Raw genomic sequence first — 11,055 nt, 5'->3', positions numbered from 1 at the left:
CCACATGCTCAATCAAATCTCACACTCTCTTTACTTCATCTCAAAAATATCAAAATAGTTTCTCAAACAGGGGTTGCATACATCATGAGTTTAAAATTTCACCAGATAAATTTTTTTTTTAAACACAAATTTCAAATAGGACCAGTCAGGCAGACTTGAGTTGGAGGAATGATGATTTATGACTAAATATACCAAGCAAGTTTTGATCTCAGGTGTTCAAATCATCTTACAGTTGGATCAAGGTATTAATCGACTATACCATACCACGTACCATAAGGGATTAAGTAAATAACCAAACTGAGATAAAGTCAATTATAAATGTTAGCCTCAATATCATATAATATATAGTTGGCTGGCTGTAAACTGAATGTAATTGGCAAAAATTGAATATTAATTATTAAATCTAAAAAATAAATTTCAAAACATTAAATAATAAATAATTAAATATCATACCTTGATTTATAGGTTGTAGCTACTGGTCGGACTCCGAAATGGGGGCTTACAGTATGAGGGGGGGTGGTTTACAATGGCAGGGGGTGGCTTGCCGGCTTGCAACGTCGCAGCGGGGAAGAGACGATTCAAGCAACGGTGTTACGACCAGTGGAAAGAGATTTTGCATAGTGAAATGCTTGATAGTGGGAGCTTGTCGTGGCGCGTTGGGGGCAGGCGGTAGCTACGGTTTGGAGAGAAAGGGTTTGGAAGGAGATTTTATATCCTCCAAAACGACGTCATTTTGATGATGAAAAAAAAAATTAATCGAACTGTTCGGTTCGAAGTGAACCGTCTAGTTCATTTGGTTCAACCTGTTTCCGGTCTAATTGATCGGTTGGACCGACATGTCTAATCTGGTTTTTAAAACCATGGGTTTGAGGGTTGTCTAACTAGTATTTTGTTTTCCACAACAGAAAATAAAAAATTATATTTAATAATTAAAAAGTAGAAAATATATTATTTTATCTTAAAAAGAAAAAAGATAACTTATTTTCTAAGAATATCTTTTCATTATTTTAAAATATAATTATATAAATATAAATATAATTAAAAATAAAGTAATATGTATAAACGCTATTTTTTAAATATAGGAAATAAGTAAAAAAAAAAAATTGAATTTTCAAATAAACTTTTATTTCCTTTCTATAACTACATTTTGGAATTTCTATATAATTGTTTAGTAAAATATTTTATTTACTTTTAGGAGGTGTTTGGTATGTGAAAATGAGGAGTGAAAATAATTATTTCATTCTTTTTATCCTTTATTCACATATTTGAATAACTTTAAGGGGGTGTTTTGAACGTGGAAATAAGGAGTTAGAATAGACATCTCATTTATTCCCTCTCTTATTCTTATATTTGGATAAATTTTATAAATGTTGAATAGAATAAAAAATGATTACCGTAAAAATTAAATTCTACTTATTAGTGGGATTTTAATGCATCACAAGTAGGTGCCAATTTGATTTATCCATCTTATAAGAAAATATAAAATAGTCTAAAATTTATATTTTACACTTCAATTTCATTCATCAAGCCCTTATGTCTCTTCATATCATAACAATACTATTTTTTTTAGTCTTATTATTTAGTAACAAAAAAAAAACTCTCAAAATTTATTGTTTTTAAATGAAAATAAAAATTTATTTTAAACTATGTGTAATGGTACTATTTTTAATTTATTTCTTTTACATTCTCATTCCTATTATTACTAAACATTATAATGGAAACAAATAATCATTCAAATATTGAATTCTTAGGTTCATCCAAATACTAAAAATGGAATCCCCAAAAAATAAGAATGGAAACAAAATATTCATTTTCATTCCTTATTGTCGTGTACCTCGTGTACCTCGTGTACCAAACAACCCCTAAATGAGGAATGAGAGCGTGGGCAGACATATTTGGGGTGTTTAAAAATAAAGTAATAAATGATGATAAGAATGAAATAAAAAGTGATTTGAATAAAAATAAAACCTACTTATAAATGAGATTTCAATTTATTCAAATTAAAAAGTATTTTGATTCTTTAGTGCAAATTATTTTTAAAACTATTTTTCAAAAATTGAAAAACTAAACACTGTTATAAAATATGATAATTTATCGGATTATGGGAACTTGTGGATGATCATCCATATTGATGTATATCTCTTTGTGACTTCCTATAAAAGGGAGATATCTCTAATGAAAATTATTCTATTCTCTTCCTACATTTGAATTTCTCTTTCTTGTTCTATTCTCTTTTCACTTTATAATTTTACAACACGTTATCAACACGAATAGACTATACAAAAGAAATAAAAAGATTTTTCTCTATTTAGAGAAATAGAAAGACGTTCTTCTATTCAGAGAAATAGAAAGACGTTATTCTCTTTAGAAAAATAGAAAGATGTTATTCCCTTTAGAAAAATAGAAAGATCTTCTCTCTTCTTTATCATAAAAAGGTATGTGATAAACTTATATCATAATTTTCTATTTTATTACGTACCCTTTGATCTCTATTTTTATTTATTTTATTTGAATACATAAATATGTACAATCCCTATAACCAGAAGTTATGGGATAAATGATAAATTATGGGCTAAATTCATAACCAGAAGTTATGAAAAATATGTGCAATTCCTATAACCAAAAGTTATGGGAAAAATTATAAAATTACAAATACATGACTAGAAGTTATGTATATGATCCCTAATTATTTATTTTTAATTATACGGTATAACTAGAAGTTATACCAAACAATATTATGGCTAGAAGCTATAAAATAAATAAATAAATAAATGTTCATAGCCTGAAGCTATATACAAATTTATATATATATATAAAACACTTCATAGCCTGAAGTTATGTACAAATTTAAATATTTTCTTGTTCTTACAAAATAATCATGGCTTGAAGCTATGAAAGATATTAACTTTTAATTTCTTTAATTTCTTTTAATTATATTGTGTAACTAGAAAGTATACATAAATAATTCATAACCTGAAGCTATGTACAAATTTGCATATTTTCTTGTTTTGACAAAATAATCATGACTCAAAGTTATGAAAAATATTGGTTTTTTATTTTTATTTCGTACTCACTTATTTTTCACAATAGGAATTGTGGAAAACAATTTTTATTTACAATTATTTCATAGCTAGAAGCTATGCATACAATTTCTAATTCTCTTGTATAAGTTACACGAAACAAAATTGTCAATGAATCTTGGAGCTATGATCAAATAAGGAAATCAAGCATCCCTGTAGGATCGTGCAGAAACACTGATTTTCCTTCATCATCATTTCCATGAAGGTTTAACAAAAAATGAGCTTTTGATGAGAAATCACTAGTCTCGTCTAACTAGATCTAAATCATTCCCTGAAGTGAATGCAATATTATCCCAAACTCGTGGACGATGATGAAAACGTGGTCATGGTTATGGAAGAAATCCCTGATACCATGGTTCTTAAAGTAATAATTCACCAAATTCTCAAAAAATGAAAACCTCATTGCACCACCAAAAGTGGAATAATACTGAGGTAAAACAAGAAAATGGGAAGTGTTTATAAGATAAACCTCCTAAGGACCATGAGAATAAGTGTTTTAGATGTGGTATGAAGGGGCATTGGTCACCTACCTGTCGTACACCCAAACATTTGGTCGACCTTTACCAAACATCAATAAAAGGAAAGGAAGTTGAAATGAACTTCATTGATAGTGATGCCCAAGTGGATCTAACCCATTTAGATGTTTTGGATTTCTTTGAGAATCCTAATGGGAAAATTGACCATCTAATTGGTGATGAAAATGTTATGATTAAAAGTTATGTTTTTATTTAGTTATTTGCAAATAGGTTTATTTTGTTATCATCTTTGAACACATTGTTTATTGTTCATATTTTATAGTTTATTTCACATTTTATTATTTATCATTTAAATTATTTTCTTTATTTATACTTGAAGATACATGGATCTCTCTCATACCTTGATCCATCACTACAATTAGTTTGATTATTGAAATACTTCTTAGTTATTTCATGTATAAATTGCTTCACACTTACAAAATCAAATGTGTGAGATATTTAAGAAATATATAACTTTAAATTATCTTTTCATATTTGTTTTATTGTGTTATATATGCTCTCATTGCTTTTACACAACTTATTAAGTTAAGTTATCATCGATGACTAATATTTTTCCATTGATTTTAACTTTTTCGCTACGATAATATTTATTCAACTCTATAAAGACGAGGTCTTTATGACAATGTTTTATGACTTGTTACTTTGATGAAACTCTTGTCTCATTCATTGCACAACATTGATGACAAACAATGTTAATACTATATCAAGTGATAGAAACCTGATTAAAGGCTCTAGAAGAGCTTATACTATGTCACTAGTAGTATTTGATTCCATATGAATGACACTTTATACGATGATAGATCCAAAAGAATCTTGTAAGACTAACTTGGTCCCTCGGGGTAAAAGGTCATATAGATGTACATTACAAAACCAGAAGTTTTTATTTAGTGACTAGTCTACCTATACACTTAAAAGGTAGAATGACTTGTTGTGCAGATTATCATTTTAATGAGAAGAGCTAGTTCCAGAAGAACAACGTGAAATTATTTGGAATGCATTGACTTTGACTCATCTTGATCCTTGTTCAAATCAATGTGAACTAGAAGTTCAAATGATCATTCATTTACAAAATCTTGCAAATCAATTACAAGATGCATTCATTGAAACAAAGAAAATGACAAAGTCATATATCCTGACTGCAAATATTCCAACATGGATTGATGTCCCTGTAGGACAAATAACAAATGAATCTAAGATACGCCTGAAGTGTGGTAGAATTTTCGGCTCAAAGGATAGTTAACAAATGAATCTAAGATACGAATGAAGCATGGTAGACTTGTTGGCTCAAAGAATGTAACTCCCCGGAAGAGGGGAACCCAAGAAAAACTTGGCACTCTAGAAGAGACCATCAAAATGACTAATCAGTTTAAAGTTGATAAATCTATAGCCCCAAAAGAGGCACAAATAATGTAAAAGCCCCTGAAGAGGCACATATTGAACAAGAAGCCCCTGAAGAGGTACATATTGAACAAGAAGCCCCTGAAGATGTACATATTGAACAAGAAGCCCTTAAAGAGGCACATATTGAGTAGAAGCCCCTAAAGAGGCACATATTGAACAAGAAGCTCCTAAAGAGGCACATATTGAACAAGAAGCCCCTAAAGAGGCACATATTGAGTAGAAGCCCCTGAAGAGGCACATATTAAACGAAAAGCCCCTGAAGAGGCATAAGTACCTGAAAATTGTGAGATTTCAATAAGTTATGTATACACGGGAGAAAAATGGGATCAAAATAATGTCATTTTCACTTTCCAAGTGGCCTCCATAAGAAATGATGAAGATCCTGAACCACGAAATGTGGAAGAATGCCGACATAGAAATGATTGGCCAAAATGGAAAGAAGTTATACAACAAAGTTAAACTTATCAACAAAATGAGAAGTTTTTGGACCTGTAATCCAAACACCTGAAGATGTAAAACCTGTTGGGTACAAATGGGTATTTGTACGAAAACGCAATGAGAATAATGAAATCATAAGATATAAAGTGTGATTAGTAGCATAAAGTTTCTCGCAGAAACTTGGTATTGACTACGAGGAAACATTCTCTCTCATCATAGACGCAATTACATTTCGTTTCTTAATTTAATTTGGCAGTCCTAGAAGGACTAGATATGAGTCTCATGAATGTTATTACAACATATTTATATGGATCCATGGATAATGATATATACATGAAAATCCCTGAAGGATTTAAATTGCTTGAAGCAAATTGTACAAAGCCTCGTAGCATGTACTCAATTAAGTTACAATGATCCTTGTATGGATTAAAGCAATCTGGACGCATGTGGTACAATCGCCTTAGTGAATACTTGCTAAAAGAAAGGTATGTGAATAACCCCTATATGCCCATGCATCTTCATTAAGAAATCAGAAATCAGATTTGAAATTATTGCAGTGTATGTTGATGACTTAAATCTTATTGGAACTCCTGAAGAGCTCACAAGAACAAAAAATTAGTTGAAAAAGAAAATTTGAGATGAAAGATCTTGGAAAAATAAATTTTTTCTCGGCCTACAAATCGAGCATTTTCCAAATGAAGTTTTAATACATCAATCAACATACATCTAGAAAGTTTTGAAGTGTTTTTATATGGATAAAGCGTATCCTTTAAGTTCTCAAATGGTTGTCCGATCACTTGATATGAAAAATGACCCATTTCGTCCTTACGAAAAAAATGAAGAATTACTTGGTCCTAAAGTACCATATCTTAGTGCTATTGGTGCACTTATATGTCTTGCCAATTGTATATGTCCAAACAATTGCTTGGATATACAGATGCAGAATATCTTTCAGATCCATATAAAGGTAAGTCACAAACATGGTATGTGTTTAATTACAATGGTATTGTTATCTCATGGAGATCTATCAAACAAACAATGGTGGCCACATCATCAAATCATTCAGAAATTCTTGCAATTCATGAAGCAAGTCATGAATGTGTATGGCTAAGGTCATTGATCCAACATATACAAGAAACATGTGGACTACCTTCCATCAGAGGCAATGTAACCGTGTTACATGAAGATAATGTTGCTTGTATTGCACAAATTAAAGGAGGATTCATAAAAGGTGACAAAACTAAGCATATCTCCCTTAAATTCTTCTATACTCATGAGCTCCAAAAGAAATGTGAGATCGATGTTCAACAGATTCGATCATGCAATAATCTAGCAGATCTATTCAAAAAGGCGTTACCTTCAACCACATTGAAAAAGTTAAGGTATGACTTTGGGATATGAAGATTGAGAGTTCTACCATTTGAAATGTTGAAGAAATCATAATCATGTCTACATGAGGGGGAAATGATAATATGGATATACTGCACTCTTTTTTCCTTCGCCTAGGTTTTGTCCTATTGGGTTTTACTTGTAAGGTTTTTAACGAGACAGTTATAGTAATCCAAAAGAATATTGTACTCTTTTTCCTTCACTAAGGTTGTTTTCCATGGGGTTTTTCCTAGTAAGGTTTTAATGAGGCATATTCTTATGATCATCCAAGGGGGAGTGTTATAAAATATGAGAATTTATCGGATTATGGGAACTTGTGGATGATCATCCATATTGATGTATATCTCTTTGTGACTCCCTATAAAAGGGAGATATCTCTAATGAAAATTATTATATTCTCTTCTTACATTCGAATTTCTCTTTCTTGTTTTCTTGTTTTTTCAATTTATAATTTTATAACAAACACTATTTTAGATAGGTTATTTTTAAAAATAATTTTTTATTTTGATTTTGTAAAAAGCACAAATTGTAAATGCAGTTTATATTGTGTAAACTAAATTTAATTCCGTTTTGTTAAAAACAAAAACGATTTTTTTAATTACAAATAAATTAAAAATGAATAGTTTTTTTAATAAAATATGAATAAAAATAATAATAAATAAAATTATAAATTATATTTTTTTTATAAATATTATAAAAATATTGATATTAACATTAATTGATTTATTTTTATTAAAAATAAAGAATAATTATTTAAAATTAATAACTACTAATACTATTATATTTTAAATGAATATAAAAACAAATAAATTTTAATTTTTTAAAGTATAAATGAACCAAAATTTTCATTATATACATAAATTTATTACTCAATTAGGAAAGTAAAATTCTTAATTATTTTATTTAATCTATAATTAATTAATAGTTTTTTGAATTTCAAATTATTCTTAAAAATTATAAGATTTATTAATTAATTTAAAACATTAATTATGTCTATTATTTTTATAATAATTATATATATATATATATATATATATAATATATATATATATATATATATATATTTGAATTTTAAATTATTTTTAAAAATTATTAAATTTATTAATAAATTCAATGCAAAATCTCACTTGATTTTAAATTCATTTTGTCTAATTAAATAAAAAAATAAAAACAACAGTTTTCTATTTTACTTTGGTTTTAAAAATTGTTTTTAAGAACAACAATCAAATAGTGGAATAATTTTTTAAAAAATAATTTTGCTTTTAAATCCTATATCCAAATAGGCTTTTTTTATTTAGCAAAAAATAAAAAACTCTCAAGGATTTGTTTTTAAATGAAAATAAATAAATAAATTATTTTAAACTATGTATAATGTGAGTTATTTTTTTTAAATAAAAATTATTTTAATTCATATGTATGAATATTATTGTGAATTTTATTTTATTTTCATTCCCATTTTTATTTAATATTAAAATAGAAACAAATTATTATTTCAACACATGCATTCAAACATAAGAATTAAAATTATTAAATTCAATCTTATTCAAAAGGAAATAGAATTAAAAACAAAATATCCATTTTGCTTCGTCATTCTCATAAACACGGGAGATTGAATTTCTCTTTATGTAGAGAAAATATTGCATATTGAGAGAGTATGGAGCTATACATAATGGGAAGGGAAGACATGTAAGAGCTGTAGCTCTAGCAAGGTTGTGTTGAATTTGGCTGCAAACTATCTGTATGATCTGAAGTTCAAGATTTTTAAAAATTTATTTCAATTTATAAATTTAATTTAATAATTGAAAATGACTTTTAGACTTGTAGATTAAGAATGCCCAGATAAATATGATTTTGAAAAGATTATAATCTTTCTTTGCAAAAATAAGATGTTTGTACAAAGTTTAAAAATCATTTTAAGAAGGCTTAAAGCTTGTTTGGTAGTAATTTTAAAAAGTGTTTTTAATATTTTTAATGCTTAAAAAATTTTTATTATTTAAATGTTAAAAATGTTATAAATATTTTTAAAAATCACTTTCAAACGCACTATTAAAATAGTGATTTTTGGAATCACATTTCATAGATATCCATTCTAGATATCACTTTCGTTTGTTGTTGGGTATAATATTGCAGAAAATATTTTTCTAACTATATTCAAATACCAGTGATTAAAGGGGTAAGTAAAACGGAAGTTAAAAAGAAAAAAAAAATGGATGTAAATCAATCAAGATTGATTATACGATCCCATAATTTGATTTGAGAATTTGAGAATTTGATTTTATCTATTATATTAGCAGTTTTCTTATCTCCTAAATGATAAAAGTCTAAATTAACTAACATCTGACCAATCATTCAAACTAAATCAAATCAACTTCAATCAAGCTTGGTTTGATTTAGTTGGATTTTGCAATCCCCGAAAGGTTAGTAAATGGGGAATATGATGGCCTCTTTTTATCCTTTTATAAGCTAGAAAAAGAAAGATAAATAACAAAAAATGATTAAAAATTAGTGAGACAGGAGGAGGAAAAATATCAGAAGAAGAATAGTTAATTGAGAGGGACTTTGAACCATGCATAGTCCCTTTCAGAATTCAGGGATAAAATGTGGCAGTTCCACACTTGAAGGAGATGATCTTATGTAGGTTAAAAAGATTAATATCATGAGCTGACTCATCAACCTTATCCTTTCCCTCTATCGCACTTTCAATGGCCGGTACCTTTTGTTGATATTATAACAAAAAGTTTAAAATGGTGTCATGGTTTCAACGTCAAGATGTTTATGAGTTGATCACATCATGGACAGAGGTAAAGAAAATACTAATAATAATACTAAAAAAATCTCCAACTTTACAAGCACTTTGACCTATCTCAATCATCTGGCTCCTCATGTTGTGAACGGGGGGAAGATGGAGCACATGAGGACATATGTTATTAAAGCACCTAGCCAGCTGTCAACATTTTACTTATATTTAAAATTGTATTTTAAAGCACATCTTCTAATTATTTTGGAGTTATTTTAAAATATAATTATAAAATTATAAAAAAATAATTAAAAATAAAATAATGCATATAAAAATTATTTTAAAAATATAAAAAATAAATAAAAAAATATTTCAAGTTTTCAAATAAACTTGTGTTTCCTCTCTATAACTACATTTTGTATTATATATATTGTTTTAATGAAATTTTCAATATTTTCTTTACATTTACGTTCTTCTCAAGCAATTATGGCCTATGAGGAGATTTCTTCCACCGTGATTCATGGTTGAATTTCTCTTTGTGTAGAGAAAATATTGCATCTTAAGAGAGGATATTAATGATGATTGAATTATTAGGTTGTATTCTTTTTCCTGATTATAAGATTTAGATTTCTCAAACATTTTCAAAGATTAAAAGTTTTGTACAAATATAATATGATAAGGCATATTTGAAGTTATTGGGCTCATTGAATATTTACCTTGAGGTTTAAATTAATGGTGACTGATTTGATTATTTATTTATGAAAAAAAAATCTCTCCAAAGTCTTCTAGGATAAGGATATTTATCCTTATTAGGCTTATTGAATACATATCTAGAAGGTTTGATTTAATGGTAATTGATTCAGGTGGATCTTGATATGAGTTAGGGTTTTCACTCTTTGAAAATCAAATGTGAAAGAATGTGAATATTTTTAGAAAATTAAGATCTTATTTCAGTTAAGATCTAAATTTAGAATTATGATACTTAGTTTGCTTTTGTTTATTGTGTAGATCATTCAATTAGTTTTCAAGTTTTATTTTAAGTTAGCTAGCTTCTTTTAAGTTTCAACAATAGTTCATTTGTTTAATATGGAAAATTGAATTATCAAAGCCCGAACTCCCTATGAGATTATATCTATAATTGATTTTTCCTCTTCATACTTTTGATCTGGGAAACAAAAACCTACAACCTTAATTTACAAAAATCATGTTTTGATTAAAAAAAATATAAATAATGAAAAATTAGTAATGATTAATGGGAGGGGAGGGAAAAAAATAGCATAAAAGAATAGTAAGGGAGTGCTTTTAGCTATATTATCCCTCCTAAAATTAAGGAGCAAATGTTTTTAATGATTTAAAAAGCAACATCCAATCACAAAAAGTTAGGTATTTTGTCTTTAGTGGAAAAGTGAAATAGCAAGGAAGATGCCACTAGGATGCATTATTAGGGAAAATGACTAGGAATTTTGTATTTTAT

The sequence above is a fragment of the Vitis riparia genome, chromosome 13, assembly GCF_004353265.1.
Source record: "Vitis riparia cultivar Riparia Gloire de Montpellier isolate 1030 chromosome 13, EGFV_Vit.rip_1.0, whole genome shotgun sequence".
NCBI lineage: Eukaryota > Viridiplantae > Streptophyta > Magnoliopsida > Vitales > Vitaceae > Vitis > Vitis riparia.
This window is presented reverse-complemented; position numbering follows the sequence as displayed.